The 16,510-nt window shown below is 43.5% G+C and overlaps 1 pseudogene; it reads right to left on the bottom strand.

The window, feature by feature from the left end:
* LOC144148200 (uncharacterized) overlaps nt 1-11,785 on the bottom strand; it is a 44,826-nt pseudogene extending 33,041 nt beyond the window's left edge.
* Nucleotides 11,786-16,510: the final 4,725 nt, after the last annotated feature.

The following is a 16,510-nucleotide window of genomic DNA, read 5'->3' as shown; positions in this document are numbered from 1 at the left end:
AAACGGAGAACAAGGTAGATTATCAAGTAAAAACTGAAGTAGTTTGTTCAGGGCTAGTGCTTCTACGTCTAACAAAGAGGTTGGAGTAACGAGCCGGTAACGGCGCCCTGTTGTAATAGAATCAGGCCCATACATGATAACAAAGCCAGCACCAGCTGAAGTAGAAGTATGCGACCCATCTGTGTAGGCGTGTAGGCCAGGGATTCGTAATCTTTGTTTAGCATCGGCAGCACTAAGCCTCCCGATGCTAATTCGAATCAATCTGGCTGGATGAGTGAGAGAGTCAATGGTAATGTCTACGTCGGATGGTTCGCAATTAGGCGAGTTGAACGTGCTGAATTGCCGCCGCTCAGAAAACCAGAGAAACATAAGAAGTTGGATGTCAAGGTGTATTCCTAGAGGTAACGTATTAGCTATTACCTCTAGAGCAGCCGTTCTTGTGGTCGTGTGCGCTACTGTGACGGCAAACAGTGTAGATCTGAGAAGCGAGCGTACTCTTGCCTGAATCATGGAGTGTTGACTCGTATACCACCACGCAGGAGTGGCGTACGAAACGGCTGTCGTCACAGCCAAATGATGTAATAGGCGAAGATGCTGTCTATTTACAATGATGTGCATACGACTGACGCGTATTATGGAGGCGGCAAGTTTTCGACGATGGTTCTGAGGTGATTAACGTGAGCGACAAAGTTAAGTGGTTGTCGAAAACAACCCCAAGGAGCCTCATCTAAGGCACATATCGTAACGACGTCCCGTAAAATCTCACTATGGGTTTTCGGCTCACTCCACGTTCTCCTCTGGAAACCAGTAAACAGGAACATTTCATCGGATTAATCCTAAGTTTGGCGTTGTTGCTAGAAGTGGTAATTATCTCCAAGGCTTGCCTAGCCGCTGTCTCAAGCTACGCCTATGCGTAGGCCTATGTATGACAACGATCGTTCCATCCGCGTATGCCTGAAGGTATACGTTATCAGGCATCAGAAGAGAGAACCGACAATGGATATAAGCATTCCATAATAGCGGGCCTAATGGTGAACCTTGGGGGCTTCCCTTTGTCGCTGCATGGGTAATACTTCCGGAGTGTGAAAAAAATGACATTGTTCGGCCCTCCACAAAGGAATGCAATAGACGGTATATATTGCTAGAGTGCCGTTGCGACCGAAAGAAATACAGAAGCCCTGGATGCCAAATTGTGTCAAAGGCGCTGGCAAAGTCCAAAGATATGACCAAAGATAAATCTCCTTCATCCCTGCGTTCTTGCAGGGAGCGACAGAGATCCACCAAGGCAGTTGTCGTGTTCTTCTCCTTAGTAAAACCATACTGGTGAGGATGGAGGAGACCAGATTGATAAAGGAAGAAGTATAAACGGAAATTTAGCATTCTCTCTAGCAGCTTCCCCAGCATATATGTAACACAAATTGTACGGTATGACGAGGGTTGATGTCGTGGACTACCAGGTTTTAAATGGAACGTAACCCGGGCAATTTTCCACTGGGACGGGAAGTGTCCAAGCTGAAGGCAGGTGTTAAACAGATTGAGAAAGAATGTGAAAATGTAGGTTATTAATAGCTGTGCCATAAGAGCAGTTATACCGCCAAATCCATGGGCTGAATTAGGGTTGAGGCTGCGGGCGGCTGCTCGTAATTCGGTTTGGGTGAAGTAGACATCTTGGTGATCCGTCTGATATGGTGTGTGGGCAACAAACGTGCGTAACGCCATGTGAGCCAGCGTATCACTATCCCTCGTATCCTCTGGTATGAGTGTCTTTAGAAGAAGGTTGGCAGATTGTATGGTGCCAGTTGTAGAACTGCCATCAGCTTGTAAAGAGGAGGCAATACTGTTGGAACTGTATGGCGGCTAAATGCGGCTTCAAAGGGACGCCCGAATAAGCTTCGTCTTGTTTCCCATGAACACGCCTGTCTTGTTGCAGTGACCTTTGCTTCTTCTATGTGAATCCTGTAGTAACTGCGGGCTTTGTAATAGGAAAACTTCAGATGTGCTGGTTGAAGCGCACCCTTGCATTGCTGAAAATGCCGACCAAGAACACGGACTGCAGGCGTCTCCTTAGCAAGAAAATCGGTTCACCACATATTTCCACTGTGTTTCTTTTGGATGCTCTCGTACTTATTTTTGACGCTCAGACTTTGTGTAAAATGCATTAACTGGAGAATCGAGGGCTTCGAGCCTTTGGAAAGATTGCTCAGCTTAGGTCGTTCCTACTTCTGGAGTATGCCGTATCGTACGCCTGAGATGGTACCCAGAAGATTTATTGTTACTTCATTGCGGGTGTTTTGTTTTAAATGCCGTGGAGAGCCTTCATGCAAAAGAATTTGTCAGTTCGAAGCATTGAATAATCACTAAATATGGGACCTGTCAGCAAATTTGCGCAGCAGCCATGATATTCTTAATACATGGGCACAACAGTTTTCTGCAATACAATCAGCCTGGTATAGTTTGTTTTATTTGTGGTCCCACACACCAAAATTCTGCAGCACAAACATTATTGTATAAATTTTGTGTCAATCATAAGGGTTTGAATGGGAAATTAAATATCTGAGACTTATACTTTTTGAGAGTTTGTTGAACGGGTGAGCAGTCGTTGTATCCCACGGAAGTTCCTAAACCTAAGAACATCTCTCACTTTTACTTTGTTCACTCGGTTCTTTTGATTATGATCAGGATGTCTTTCTCTACATTTTAATTGATGGGTTTAATTGTCACCGTTTATTGGTCACCCTGGGCTAGAAGTAGTTATTTATTAACCAATATGATAATTGTTCCTAGTAACCATTTCGTATTGAGTGAAGTTTATTTTTTTTAAGCATGTGAAGAATATGTTCTTGTCATCCACATATATTACAATTTCTACCGGGCCTTCTATATTTATGAGGTCATTTACATAACGACAAAGAGAAAGTGAGCTAACCTGGAGCCTTGTGGGACACCCTGCTTTAGCACTAATATGTCTGGTGCAATAGAGTTTATTTAAATCAACTGTTTTTTCGGAGTCAAATAGCTTTTAAAGGGTCCATGCCACGCCGGGATTTCAATATCTATTCAATTTATTTAGCAAAATGCTATAAGCCATCGAATTGGGTGCTTTTATTACTGTATAAAAACAGTAAAATCGTGAACTGCCTTCTTCAAACTTTGTAGTGTTTTGGTCTTTATTGAACAGTAGTGCTTGCTGTTGATTTATATATTTGGACGCCATATTGATATTTCAAAATTAAATTGAGTTCGAGAAAGAAAGTCGGTAGTCTAATATAGATTACTGCCTGAAATAGCTTGGAAAAAATGTCACGAGAGGTTTTGGCATTTAATTTGATACATAGTAGTGTGCTCTCCTTTAATGAATCTGCTCACTGTAGCAACTTTTCTTTCGTCGGGAAAAACGCCGCTGAATAGACATAACTTAATATTGTACGCTCACACGTACTCACTTTTAGTACCACGCACTTAGAATTGATGTAAAGATACTCGTTCCAAATCCAACTGAGTCGATCGAACTTTGCTGAATGGTCCGAGTAACGGGCCACCTTCCATGACTGTCATAGTAGCGGGGTAAACCTACCACATGCCCAGGACCCTTTCGACTAGTCGAGAATGCCATCGTCTAGTGCACACAGAAATCCATGTTTTAGGCGCCTCCAGCATTACCTATCTTCTGAATACATCTCCCTTCGGTGTACACAAAACAACACGCAAAATGACCCAAAAACGATGAAATGCCTAAACACTTGTGTTGCATTTCAGAGGCCTGGTATTCCAATAGCTCACGGTTATCTTCGAGGATATTGAGTTTTGGTTTGAGCGGTTTCAGAATATGCAATAGTAAAATCCCCCTGATCAATTGAAGCTTTGTGTCGTGCACTTCTGCCTCACACACAGCGCAAGAAAGGTATTTGAGAGTAGCGAACAGACTTTACCTTCTGTAATACATTGGTCAATTCTGTAATAACGTGGTAACCGGAAGCAGCTGTCACTTATTGAAGAACCAATGACGCCATGCCTATGTTGCCAGAAGGCAGGGTGCGTTTGTTTGAGAATACACACCAAGTGTTTCATCCTCAAATGGTGTGGTGTATGAAGAATTGCTTGAAGCGGCATCATGGTCGGACGGGTAAAGTGTCTATAAGGTAAGCGTTGGAAATCGGACAAGCACTGCAGAAGTGGTTCTGACGGGACTATCGGGCGGATGAAGGTTCACGCGATGCTACAGAAGCGGTGAGGACTTTTTTCGACGACCCATCTTTTTGAGATCTCATTGTATCAGTGTTACGAGAAGAGTTGTAGTTCAACAAAGGTCAATCCATTGTTTTGTTGTGTTTTGTTTCTCTTTACCTCTACATTAGGAAATGCTAAGTTATATTTATTGTAACGAACTTTGTCTTCGGACATGCTGTAGGCGTCTTAAGAATTGGTTGCAAGCAAAACTGGGTTCCATTCTGGCAGGGCCAATAATCTCTGCTATATCGTAATAATTGATTGATTGATTGTGGGGTTTCACGCGGCGACGCAATGCAGGCGATGAGGCGCGCCGTAGTGGAGGGCTCTGGAATAATTTTGACCACCTGGGGATCTTTATCGTGCGCCGAAATCTCGTACACACGGGCGTTTTTGCTTTTCGCCTCTATCAGAAAAGCGGCCGCCGCGGCCGCGAATCGAACCCGCGACCTTGTGCTCAGCAGCGCAACGCCTTAGCCACTGAGCTACCACGGCGGGTAATATCGTAATTATATTATCATATATTTTTCTATACATAGTGGGGGTATTTTTTGCACTTTGTGTCGACTTGAAAATGGTGTGAAAAAGTGAAGATTGGCTAATGATCATTAACATCTGAAATGATTCCACCTGCTTGCAAACTTCGTGTTTCATATTTCGTGAAATAGAAACCAATCAAGGTCTGAAATACCACCGTCACTAGCGTCGGGATCTTAATGACATTTTTATACCAACAGGAAAGAAAGATGTCCAGAACATTTTGTGAAGAGGAGTCTTGGGATAATAAATCGACATTAAAATCTACAGTTATGTTTACCAGCGTACGCAGGGATTCACAGTATTGCAAAACGTTTTCTAAGAATTCCAGGAACACCGTCAAAGTGCCAGAAGGGGGTGTGTACACAACCAAAAATAGTATTCAAACATTTGATGGTGATATACTACTAGTTAAGATTAACAGCAGAAGATTCTCTGACAACACGAAAATGTGCGTTTTATTGGGGGGAAATGGCTAGGTCTCCTCCTCTCATATTGCACCGGCACATTGATGCACATCTGTAACCAGCAAAGTGCACGGTATCCGAGTCACCTTAAAAGCAAGTCTCAGGAAAAGCTAACAGATGGAAAATATTATGAAGCCGTTGAAGGAGCATATCAACCGAATTCTTTATTTTTTTTAGCCTTTGAGCATTCGAGTGACACAAGGACGACTGCTGTCTGTGACGTATTGCGTCGCAGTGCTTGAAGGAATCAGGATCGAGATAACTGTTGTGCGCCGGATAACTAGACATTAGAAAGGTTTCTGCACTGTATAATAACCAATTTCAAGTTACCTGCTCATGTATTTGTGCAAGATCCGCCAGCTGTATTATTTTATATTTGTGTCCCGAGGGCCCCGATGCATAAGCATTTTCCTATTCTCTGCCAGGAGAATTGGTATTCCTGTTCCTCAACCTTTGCTTTCATCTCCAAGAACAACTTCTTATTTGGTGCGTTAAGATTTGTCGTTGAAGAAAATCGTAATCTTTTCTTGTCTCAGTTGTGCTGTCTTATTAAGCCGTGCTTCTTTCGTTACATGCGACGAAAATCGTACGAGGCCTATAGGCACCTTGCCCCCTCCGTTTTCGTCAAATTTCAAAGGCAGTCCGTGTAAAGCCTCTAGATACGTTTGAGAAGTTGTGGTAGCTCGAGGTGACTTGCCAAGGTGTTTATCGTCTCCAGATGGTTTTCATCGCTATGATGGGGAAGGCCATGTATTTTTACTCTTTGTCGCCAACTGTACTGCTCCAGATCAATGATCTCTTTTTTCAGAGAAGCAACATCTTCAGTCTCGCTCTTTTCGTCTAGCCTTAAGACGCGTTTTTTAAGCCCTCCTGTTTCCGAAGTTTGCTGCTTTATTTCAGCGAGAACTTCATCGTATTTTCTAGAGATCTCTTTAATGGAAGCTTCAATGGCGTCAACCGCTGATTTAAGGGAGTACTGACATAAAAGTTTCGTGTTACGTTTTTTTTTGTTGCTATGCGTGCCTACCAGTCCACCAATCGTAGAATGACAGATAAGAAGGGCGAGCCCAGCGTAAACATTCATTTACGGCGTCGTGTATTCGTGTCAGTTTCGGTTTCGACAAGAATGCCGAGTGGCCGTCATGACAGGTGGTATCAAGTGACGACACCATTCTTGCCATACCGCTGCCGCTCTGGAAACGCGCGCGATTGAGCGCACGCGCGTCCTAGCCGGCCAAGGTGATCGCCGTCCCACCAGGCCCGGGCAGCTTGACGTCAGTCCCAAAACCATGGCGTATACACACGCCCGAGCAGTGCGCGCCAACCACCGCCAGCGCGTCAGCTTCGTCACGGGATCCCCGACGTGGGTAGTTTGAGGCAAGTAGCAGATTATGTCATGTCGTTCCGCTCTTGGCTTTCTAGTGACAGCCACAATTATAATCAGATTTAAATAGGTATCGCGGAACGGTTGCGGTTAAAACTTGCTGGGAGATATCTGAAGATAAAACGGAAGCGTTTCACATAGATATTTCAGCTTTGAAATTTCGGTTCAGTACTCCTTTAATGCTTCCTAAGGCGTAGACTTGGGATTTTATTGTGAGCAGTAAAGAAAGCTTTCGTATAATTTCTGAGATTTCGTCTGCGAGATTCGTTGCTGCGGCTTCACTCGGTTTGGTATCTTTATGACCATTCCTTCGCGGTCTTGTTTTTTTTTTGTACGCCTTGTCTGTTACTCCGGAGCAAGTTTTCATGTGGAAAGTATTTTACAGATAGCAAAGCCAAACAGAATTCGTCATCACCAAATATTTCACTGAAAAAATGACATGCCTCCTACATGGCGCCAAGGCTGGCTCAGCAACACTGACAACTAAACTTTCTAAGAAGTAACTTCAATAGCAGAAACCAACCTGTAACATCAGAAGCCATGCTTAGCTTCCAGCGTGACCATGCGTTGCCACTGCCGCTGAGTGAGTGCGGCGGGGCAACGAAGCACAGAGTCCTTTGTGAGGAATCCGCCGTGACGTCGATTACCACTCCCCTTCGGTAGCCAACGCCAGTTCTTGCTCCCAGTGTAAGTCGTAGTCAGTCCTATCTGTACCGTGCCGGCAACGACAATTCCAGCAACATCACGAGTGATGCTTAGGTTGCAGCGTGACCATGCGTTGCCACTGCCGCTGATCGAGTGTGCCGGGGCGACGAATCGCACAGTCCGCTTTCTGGAATCCACCGTGACGTCAATGACTACTCTCCTTCGGTAGCCAACGGCAGCTCTTGCTCCCAAAGTAGGTAGTTTTGCGTCCTATCTGTACCGTGCTGGCGGCGACGTTATCTGCAACATCCGGAGCGATGCTTAGGCTCCAGCATGACCATGTGTGCCACTGCCGCGGAGCAAGTCACCGTGCTGAGAGAGTGCGTCAGAAATGTTGCAGTCCGCACATAATACCACTAAGACCTCATTCTAGGAGTCGCCTTTCAAGTTAGCACAATGCTTTCATCAACGTGGAGAAGCATCCGTTTGCATTCTAGAGAAGTCATCCGTACCTCGATCATATAGTACATCCTCCCCATTGGCGTTTTGCAAACGGTAATATTTATTTATTTATTTATTTATTTAATACATACTGCAGACCACAGTTGTGGTCCTGGCAGGACGAGCACTTGAATAGCACAATAATACAAAAAGAGCAAAAGGGACAAAAAAATGATACGGCGGACATTGCATTGTCAATTCAAGAAACAAGCAACAACAAAAAATAACAAAAAAAACGGGGCTATACAGTATCTAATAAGTATGGCTCAGCAATGGAATTCCATTCAGCCACGATACGCGGGAAAAATGAAAATTTGTAAGTATCAGTATGCGCTTGGTATGGTGTTAGCGATCTAGGGTGATGGTGCCGCGTGTGTCTTGTGGTCAGGGCGGATGTATACAGAGAGGGGTCGATAGCGAATTCATGGTTAATAAGTGAGCAGAGGAAATCAAGACGAAGTTTTTGTCTTCTTAACTGAAGCGTGGGAATGTTATTGGCAATCATTAATTCAGAGGGACAATCCATGCGACGAAATTTTGAAAAAATGAACCTAACAGCTTTCCTCTGAATCTTCCAATTTATCAATGTTATTTTTGGTATACGGGTCCCATACTACAGCAGCATACTCAAGCTTTGGTCACGTATGAATGGTAGCAAAGAAGTTTAACACTTGGAGGCGAATTACGAAGTTTGTGTCTCAAGAAACACAGTTTTCGAAAAGCGGAGGAGCAGATGTGGTCTATGTGCAAGTTCCAGGAAAGTATATTAGTGAACGTTACGCCTACGTATTTGAAGCTGTTGACTTGGTTCACCGCGCAGGATCCCAGTGTGTACTGAAATTCGAATGGAGATTTTTTGCGTGTTATGCGGAGGGAAGCAGTTTTCTCTGCGTTGACAACCATGCCCCATTCCCTGCACCAACTGTATATATTGTCCAGGTTTGTGTTAAGTTCTATTTGATCTTGCATGCTGGAGATTTCACGGAATAAAATACAGTCATCTGCAAACAGCCGAACATGAGTGGTGGGTGTAACTGCAGTGACGATATCATTGATGTATAAAAGAAAAAGCAACGGCCCCAGAACACTACCTTGAGGCACTCCGGATGTGACAGGAAGACAGCTCAAGGCATGACCATCAATCAAAACATACTGCTCTCTATTCATCAAATACCTAGACACCCACGCTACCAAAATTTCCGGAAGATTTATATTTTTTAATTTTTGAATTAATTTGTCATGAGGAACTTTGTCAAATGCTTTGCTAAGATCAAGAAAAATTGTGTCTACCTGAACATTATTATCAAGGGCCTTTGCAAACTCGTCTGTGACGGTGACCAGTTGAGTCACAGTCGAATAGCCTTTCCTAAAACTATGTTGGAAGCTTGTTAGAATCGAGTGTCTTTCAAGGAATTCAAGAATACGGTTGGCTATGATATGTTCATTTAATTTGCAGCATGTTGAAGTTAAAGATATGGGACGGTAATTATCCGGAATTAATCGATCCTCTTTTTTAAAGATAGGGATGACTCTAGCTATCCTCCAGTCACGTGGTAGTATTGCAGTTAACAAGGGCGCTTGGAATATTACAACAAGAAATTTGGCGATGCATTCGGCATAACGCCGAAGAAACACATTCGGAAGGTCATCAGGACCGCAGCATTTTTTTGCTTTCAAGTTTAAAAGCATTGAAACCAAACCAGAATAAGAAATGAAATTCGCTTCCCACAGTTCAAACAAAAACGTTTCTGGCACACATATTGCTGAATTGGCAAACACGCTCTGAAAATAAATGTTGAAGGGATTTGCGATGTCACTCCGATTTGTAACCGTGCGCCCTTTGACAGAAATTGACATCACTGGCTTTTTGTTATCGGATAGATAACGCCAGAACTTTGTTGGGTCACTTTTAATAAAGTTTGGCATTAACGTTTTAAAGTAATAGTCTTTAGATTGTTGCACATCACTTGGCAGGCTTCTTTGTAGCTTTTGGATCACATTTCGCTGGGCATGCCTGTTTCTAAATCGTTTAATTTTCCGCTTTAGATGGATGATACTGCACGTCATCCAAGGTGTACGTTTGTTCGTTTTTTTACGTTTGTTCGGTACAAAGATGGTGATACATAATCGGCATACTTCCAAAAAGCGATCCCAAAGAGTGCATGCGTCATTGACATCATCGCTGATGTCAACTAAGGCCGCTTCCATATGTTCAATCACGCAAGCATCGTTTGCTCTAGAATACTCTTTAAAAGTTTGAACGGACGTTTTTTTATAGCAAACGAATTTCAGTAGCGGAATTGATACGCTGACAAGGCTATGATCCGATAACCCTTGTTCTATCAATACAGTATGCTCAGAAAAGTCGCGATTCACAAAAACCAAGTCTAAAATAGAGCTCGACTGTCCTTGTACACGAGTAGGTTGTTTAACTAGTTGAATTTGGTCGTGTGTGAGCATAATGTTAAAAATAGCATTCTCATTTTTGCTAGGCTGCGTACAAGTTTGCAACCGTTCCCAGTCGATGGTGGGCAAATTGAAATCACCTATCAAAAATATTTTTATTAAGATACAGGGACATATGTTCTTGCAACGTGATTAGATAATCTGGAGCTGAGTCTGGGCACGCGTACAAAATAACCTTATGGCCCCAGCACGTAATCTGTAGGCATAAACATTCAAGATTGCTTATATTGGCTAGAATCTTAGCCTCTAATGGCGGCTTTACTAGGACGGCTACGCCCCCTCCTCTGGTGGCCCTGTCTTTGCGAAATACGTTGTAATGGGGCGGGAAAACTTCATCACCAATTTCACTTCTCAACCAAGTTTCAGTTATTACGGCTATGTGCGGATCATGTTGCAATAATTGAATTTCCAGTGAATCCATCTTACTAATGACACTACGTGCATTTATATTTAGTAGCCTTAGTTGTTTTGCATTCATTACATTTTTAATGTTTGAGCAAGACGATGTGATCCTCGCAGTGAGTAATCGGCGGAGCGTACAGTTGAGACACTGACATGCCTTTCAATTAGCGCTGTAATTGCCCTTGGCTTCGCGTATTTGGGCGGCTTGACTCTGCGATTTCGTTTTTTTTTAACAGGAACTTTGTCGTTTTTCTCGTCATCCCAGACATAGGCCTTTTTGTTTATGTATAATTTATCAAAAATGAGCGAAGTTTTGTCTCTGTTATCGCGGTTTTCCTTAGAACTTTGCCAGAGCTTCTTTCTGAACTCTCTCAGTCTTTTTAAAAAATCCTCGCCCATCGAATAATTGGTGCCCTTTAATTTGATTCCTTTTTTTCAAAATGGCAACTTTGTTCCTTGAATCCAGCAGCTTGAAAATTACTGGCCTTACTTTTCCGGGCGATGGCCTTCCCAGCCTATGAATGCGCTCTATACCCACTGGATCCAAATCAAGAATGCCTCTGACTATCTTTTGGTTTACAGTTTGCTGCAACGTGTCGCTACTTTCGTCCTTAGCTTCAGGTAGTCCGTAAATGATAAGGTTGGACCTTCTACTACGATTCTCGAGGTCGTCTAGCTTGTTCTCAAGTGTTTGAATTGTAGTAGACAAGGAAGCAATCTGTTCCTGGCATGAGGAGACCTTGGTTTCAAGTACTGTTAAGGCATCAAGTTTCCTTTCAATATCTCCAAGCCGCTTTTCTTTGATTTCTTTATTATCATTAGCGATATCGTTGAGTTGTTTCGCAATTTTAGCCAGGTCTGGACCAGGGTTGGACTCAATATCCCCTCCTAGCAAGAGTATCTTCCGGCACAACGAAGCAACGTCATATAGCAAGCAACAAATCTCTGAACAGAAAAGCCGTGGGCACAGCAGCACCACCACAAACGGGTCGCTAGAGCAAAAGCACTTTCCATAATGCTTTCTTACCTGTATAATAAACAGGAACGGGTTAGCAGCGGTCCGCATGTTCGTGGTGCCACCGTTCCCAGTGATCGTGCCTTGAGCAGGGTATCCTATTATAGCCGAGTAGACGGGTGTCGTCATCCGCAGCTCCATCACGTGTCGTTCTGCGCGCGCAGTGGACAAGTGACGGGGCAGGAGGGTCCAAGACAGCCCTTCCAAGTGGTACGGCACGAGGCAGTCGGTCCTCTCTTGGTCATGCGCCGTGGGATCAGCATTGCACTGGCCACGACGCGTGGCGTTGACGTTATGCAGGAGGCCAAATACCTGTATAATAAACAGGAACGGGTTAGCAGCGGTCCGCATATTCGTGGTGCCACCGTGCCCAGTCAGATAGACAGACCACCGCTGTCCTACAGGATTGTTTCAGTCAGGTGTGCTATCTTCTGCAGCATTGGTTACATTGCCAAGTGCTGGGTTGCTTTCTTGCGAGATTACGTCTTCGCGGTTCCTCTAGGCCTGCTGCATCTGACCAGTGAATGAGCAAAAGTGCCACTGAAACAAATACCGCCACCACGCCAAGTGCCACCGCCACTTCATACGAGCGGACAATATATAGTATTTTTAATTTACGGCGCATAACCTTCTAAATGCTGGTATAGTTTGATACTTTACTGAGCGCCAGCTTGTTGTAAGCTGAACAACAATTTGTTTGCTCTATCCTAACCTTCATAGACTGCTTCTCAACAACTGTACATTGTATATAGTGCGGCAAACCCCAACCCAATAGCATGCACAATTCCTATAACACGAAAAGATCTTTCACAAAACACACACTGTCTATCTAGGTAATACCCTCAAGGATTTCACACTCAAGTACAGCAATGTCCTATAAAGCTGCCCCATGGCTAGAAACACCTACTAAGTACAAAAACACCTGCTAAAATATAAGTGCTGGAGTACCAGGTCCGATTTGTTGTGAAGCAAGCCGGGAATAGACAGCGTAAAGAGTCACTCTATGTTTCATATGTACTGTGGAGTTTTGATTTACACTAGTGTGAATTACAAGTCTTGAAACAAGAACATATTTATGCCTTATATCCAAACTATTACCCTAAAGATAACTCTTATAGCACAATATAGGATCGGTATGGCGAACGGCGCTTTTTGTGGTCTATACCGATGAGTTATAGGTGGTTGCATTCCAGTGTATTTCGGTATATAATTTTCATAGTGCAAAGAAGTAATGTACGACTGAGTGACATCTCACATATCACCGTGCGCAACCGCTTCCCCGATCCACTTATATTTTGCCGTATCCAGAAGTCGGCACAGTCGGGCGAATTTGCTTATCAGTTTACTAGTGCAGGAACCACGGAATACAGTTCCACCATAACGTCACAGAAATTCCTTTAAGGTTTGGAAGACGGCCAGTACATTGTTTATTTCCCAAAAAATTATTTGGAATTTTACTACACTTGTCAACGCATTTTTTTTCTTTGCGTAGTATAGCATTTGTGATCAAGTTTCCAAACCTTTTGTGCGTTTTGTTTTATTTGTCCCTCCGTACCTTTTTACTCCTTGCTAATATGTGTCTACGTACAGAGGGCAACACCTTTGTTTATAACACAGGTTTTGTACTTAAAGCTTTATCTTGCCTCGGCCCAAAAAAAATTTAAGAAAACTATTGCGTCATTCTGAAGTCTAGACCACATATTTTAACCTCAACATCTTTTGTGACAAGTTTCAGTCCGCAGTTTTGAGATGTAACCGATTAAAGTGGAACTCAGTGTTATTGACAAGGGTGTTGCGCACCGTAGAAGCATGTTATATCTTTTTAATTGAACAAAGACGCATAACACGACCTCTGTTAAGGATGACGAGCGATCTATTCACATCATCATTACACTAACTATAACCAATAAAGCTATCAAAGGTATTTTATGAAGTGATGTATTGTAAAATATATCGAATACACGCACTGACAGAATGTACATGGCGAACTTAACTAAGCCCAGCGAGGCTGCGCTCTTTCCCCAACGTCGTCGTAGGGTAGCCCAAGCATGCCACTACGTGTCGGTTGGTGCTTCTGTTTCGTTCTCGCGAGATCACTCCTTGCAAAGGGACTGTCCAGTCGAGGCGGCAAAAGACTGACAAGTAAAATTCGGTGGGGAATGACAAGACCCCAAACAACTTCCACTCAGGGTGATAATGTCATTTGTGACGTGTGGTCCAGACACAGCATCATTGTCATTGTGGCGAGAAGCGTCTAAGGCAGTCAGAACTACGTTGGCCGATGGTGCTTGGGCATTACTTCTGCTGTTGATCATCTTCACCCACCTATCTACGCCCACTGCACGCCCACTGCAGGGAAAATGCCTCTTCCATTATTCTTCATTTACGCCGGTCCTGTGCTGACTGCGACCATCTTATCCTCGCAAACTTCTTGATCTCATCTGCCCATCTAACTTTTTGCCGCCCTCTACCATGCTGGCCTTCTCCAATGATCCACTCTGTTACCCTAATGACCAACGGTTATCTCGCCTTCTCATTACATGCCCTGCCCACGTCCATTTATTCTGCTTAATTTGTAATATTATGTCCTCACATGCATTTCTTCCCTGATCAGCTCCGCTATCTTCTTGTCCCTTAATGTTACACCTATCAGCTTCCATTCTATTGCTCGCGGAATTGTCCTCAATTTAGGTGGAACCCTCTTAGTGAGTCTCCAAACTTCTACCCCGTAGGTGAGTACAGGTAAGATGCAGCTGTCATACACTTCATTCTTCAGATGCAATGCTGGGCTGCAATTCATTATCTGTGAATGCCTGCCAAATGCACTCCACCCCACTATTATCCTTGTAGTTTTCGCCGCCTCATGGTTAGGATCTGGGGTCACAAATTGGCCTACGTACATATATTCGCTTACCACTTCTCCTGGCTCGCTAACTATCTCAAATCTCTGTGCTGTCTCGTGGTAATTGATCATTACTTTAGTTTTCTTGATATTATTTTGAGGCCCACGTTTCTGTTCTGTTGGTCCAATGTGGTAAGCGTGCTTTGCAATTCGTCCCGTGAGTTACTTAACAAGGCAACGTAATTAGGAAATCTGAAGTTACGGCGGTATTCTTCATTGAACCTTACACCACCTGTTCCCAATCTAATGTACATAATACTTCTTGTAAATATGCTGGGAATAACAGAGAAGACATTGTTTATCCTTGTCTGACGCCGTTCCTTATTGGTATTGTAGTGCTCTCCTTGTAGAGGCGTCGGCTGTGCACTCGTCATATCTCGTCTTTTGATGGTTTGTTCGTAAAAGCACGTCCCCTGCTGCGGAGACAGGGGGGATGGTCATTGACGAACTGTGGTACAACTCCGCTCGTAACTCCCAGTATGGCTGCGTACGCTCGAGGCTTCTACGCTCGAGGTTTCAGGTGGTGCGAAGCTAGGCCAGGTTGAGGATGACTCCGTGCCCTCACCAAACTAATTAGGTGTGAGGGAATGGAAGAGGTGATCTATGCTTCATTGCAAAGTGATGTATTCGTAAGGGTGTTTATTTGAAGGACTTACAGTAATCGAATGAATTATATGGCGGCCATGAGAGAAGCTAGCGGAATATAAACTCCTTGGTCACCGTGTAAAGTGAATAAACATAGCACTAGGAGTTTCTGGGTGCGTATTTCCTTTCTTGTAGTAATATTTTCAAGTCGGCCATTTCAGTAAGCGCTGCCTCCACGTTCATCTTCCCTTGTCATCATCAATGTTGGGAAAGGCGCCATATTGAGTTGTGCGTCAAATACCATGCATTCACCCATCCGGGAATGACAGCTCCGGACCGAGCCGAGACAGGCTGCGAGTATGATGCGGATGGGATACCCTATGAAAATATAATGCAGTGAATAATTCTTTGCTGGCAGGTATGGCAATGATCACATTCATAATTACTGGCCACGAAAAGACGACAATTTTAGTCACAATTAGGAGTTTAGGACATTTGAGCTACATGGGGTGAAAGGGCTTAGAACACAGTATATCCGATCGCTTCTGTATGGAGTGACTCGACTTTCTTATGGGCGTATCTCGGTGTGGGGGCATGGGGTGGGTGACATCGTGAAGATATAATTTATGTTGGACTGGGGTTCAAGTCTCCCCTATACTGAACGGCTACATCCACAACGAATTGATGCGAACACCGGGATCGCGACGCCCATAGATTCACACATTCCGCAAAAAGGGACGTTGTAATAAAACTGATGAAACGAACCAAGCTTAGGAATGATGATTCTTCAATATACAGTACACTGAAGGCCATCACAGTCTGTGCCAGCAGAACGCCAGCCCCTGTATTTTTGTAGTCATTTATTATGGCTACATGGAGCAATAGGAATGTTCGTTGTCTCTTGTAGCAAAGTATTTGCTTTAGGACCAAAACGTTTTGCCTGCGATTGGCTTTGAACTGAAACACAATTATTTCACTCATTTGGTTTACTGAATTTCTATAACAGCGTCTTGATAAATTCTGGTTATACCTTTTTGTTAATTCATTTTGGGGTGTTTTTTATAGGAGATATTTGTAAGATATTTTTATTGTGAAAATTATTCTGAATGTGTAAACGTGTAAATCTAAGCGTAATTTGTTCGCAATTGAACGTGTCCAGAACCGTGTTCCCGACACATCTGGGTGTAGTATGACCCACAAATGAACTCACAAACGCATATACGTAAATGTTGAGGTGCTGAGCTGTGTTCTGGGTTTTCACAACGAAGAAAGTTTATTTGAGCGAATTCGTGATCCTCAATCTTCCAGAAAAGCCTATAATGAGAAATATAAAAATAGAAAATATTGAGAAAATATATAATATATTGAGCAAAAAGAAT

The sequence above is a fragment of the Haemaphysalis longicornis genome, unplaced genomic scaffold (genome assembly GCF_048455015.1).
Source record: "Haemaphysalis longicornis isolate Haplotype H1 unplaced genomic scaffold, Haemaphysalis longicornis Haplotype H1 scaffold_8, whole genome shotgun sequence".
Taxonomy (NCBI): Eukaryota; Metazoa; Arthropoda; class Arachnida; order Ixodida; family Ixodidae; genus Haemaphysalis; species Haemaphysalis longicornis.
This window is presented reverse-complemented; position numbering and strand designations above follow the sequence as displayed.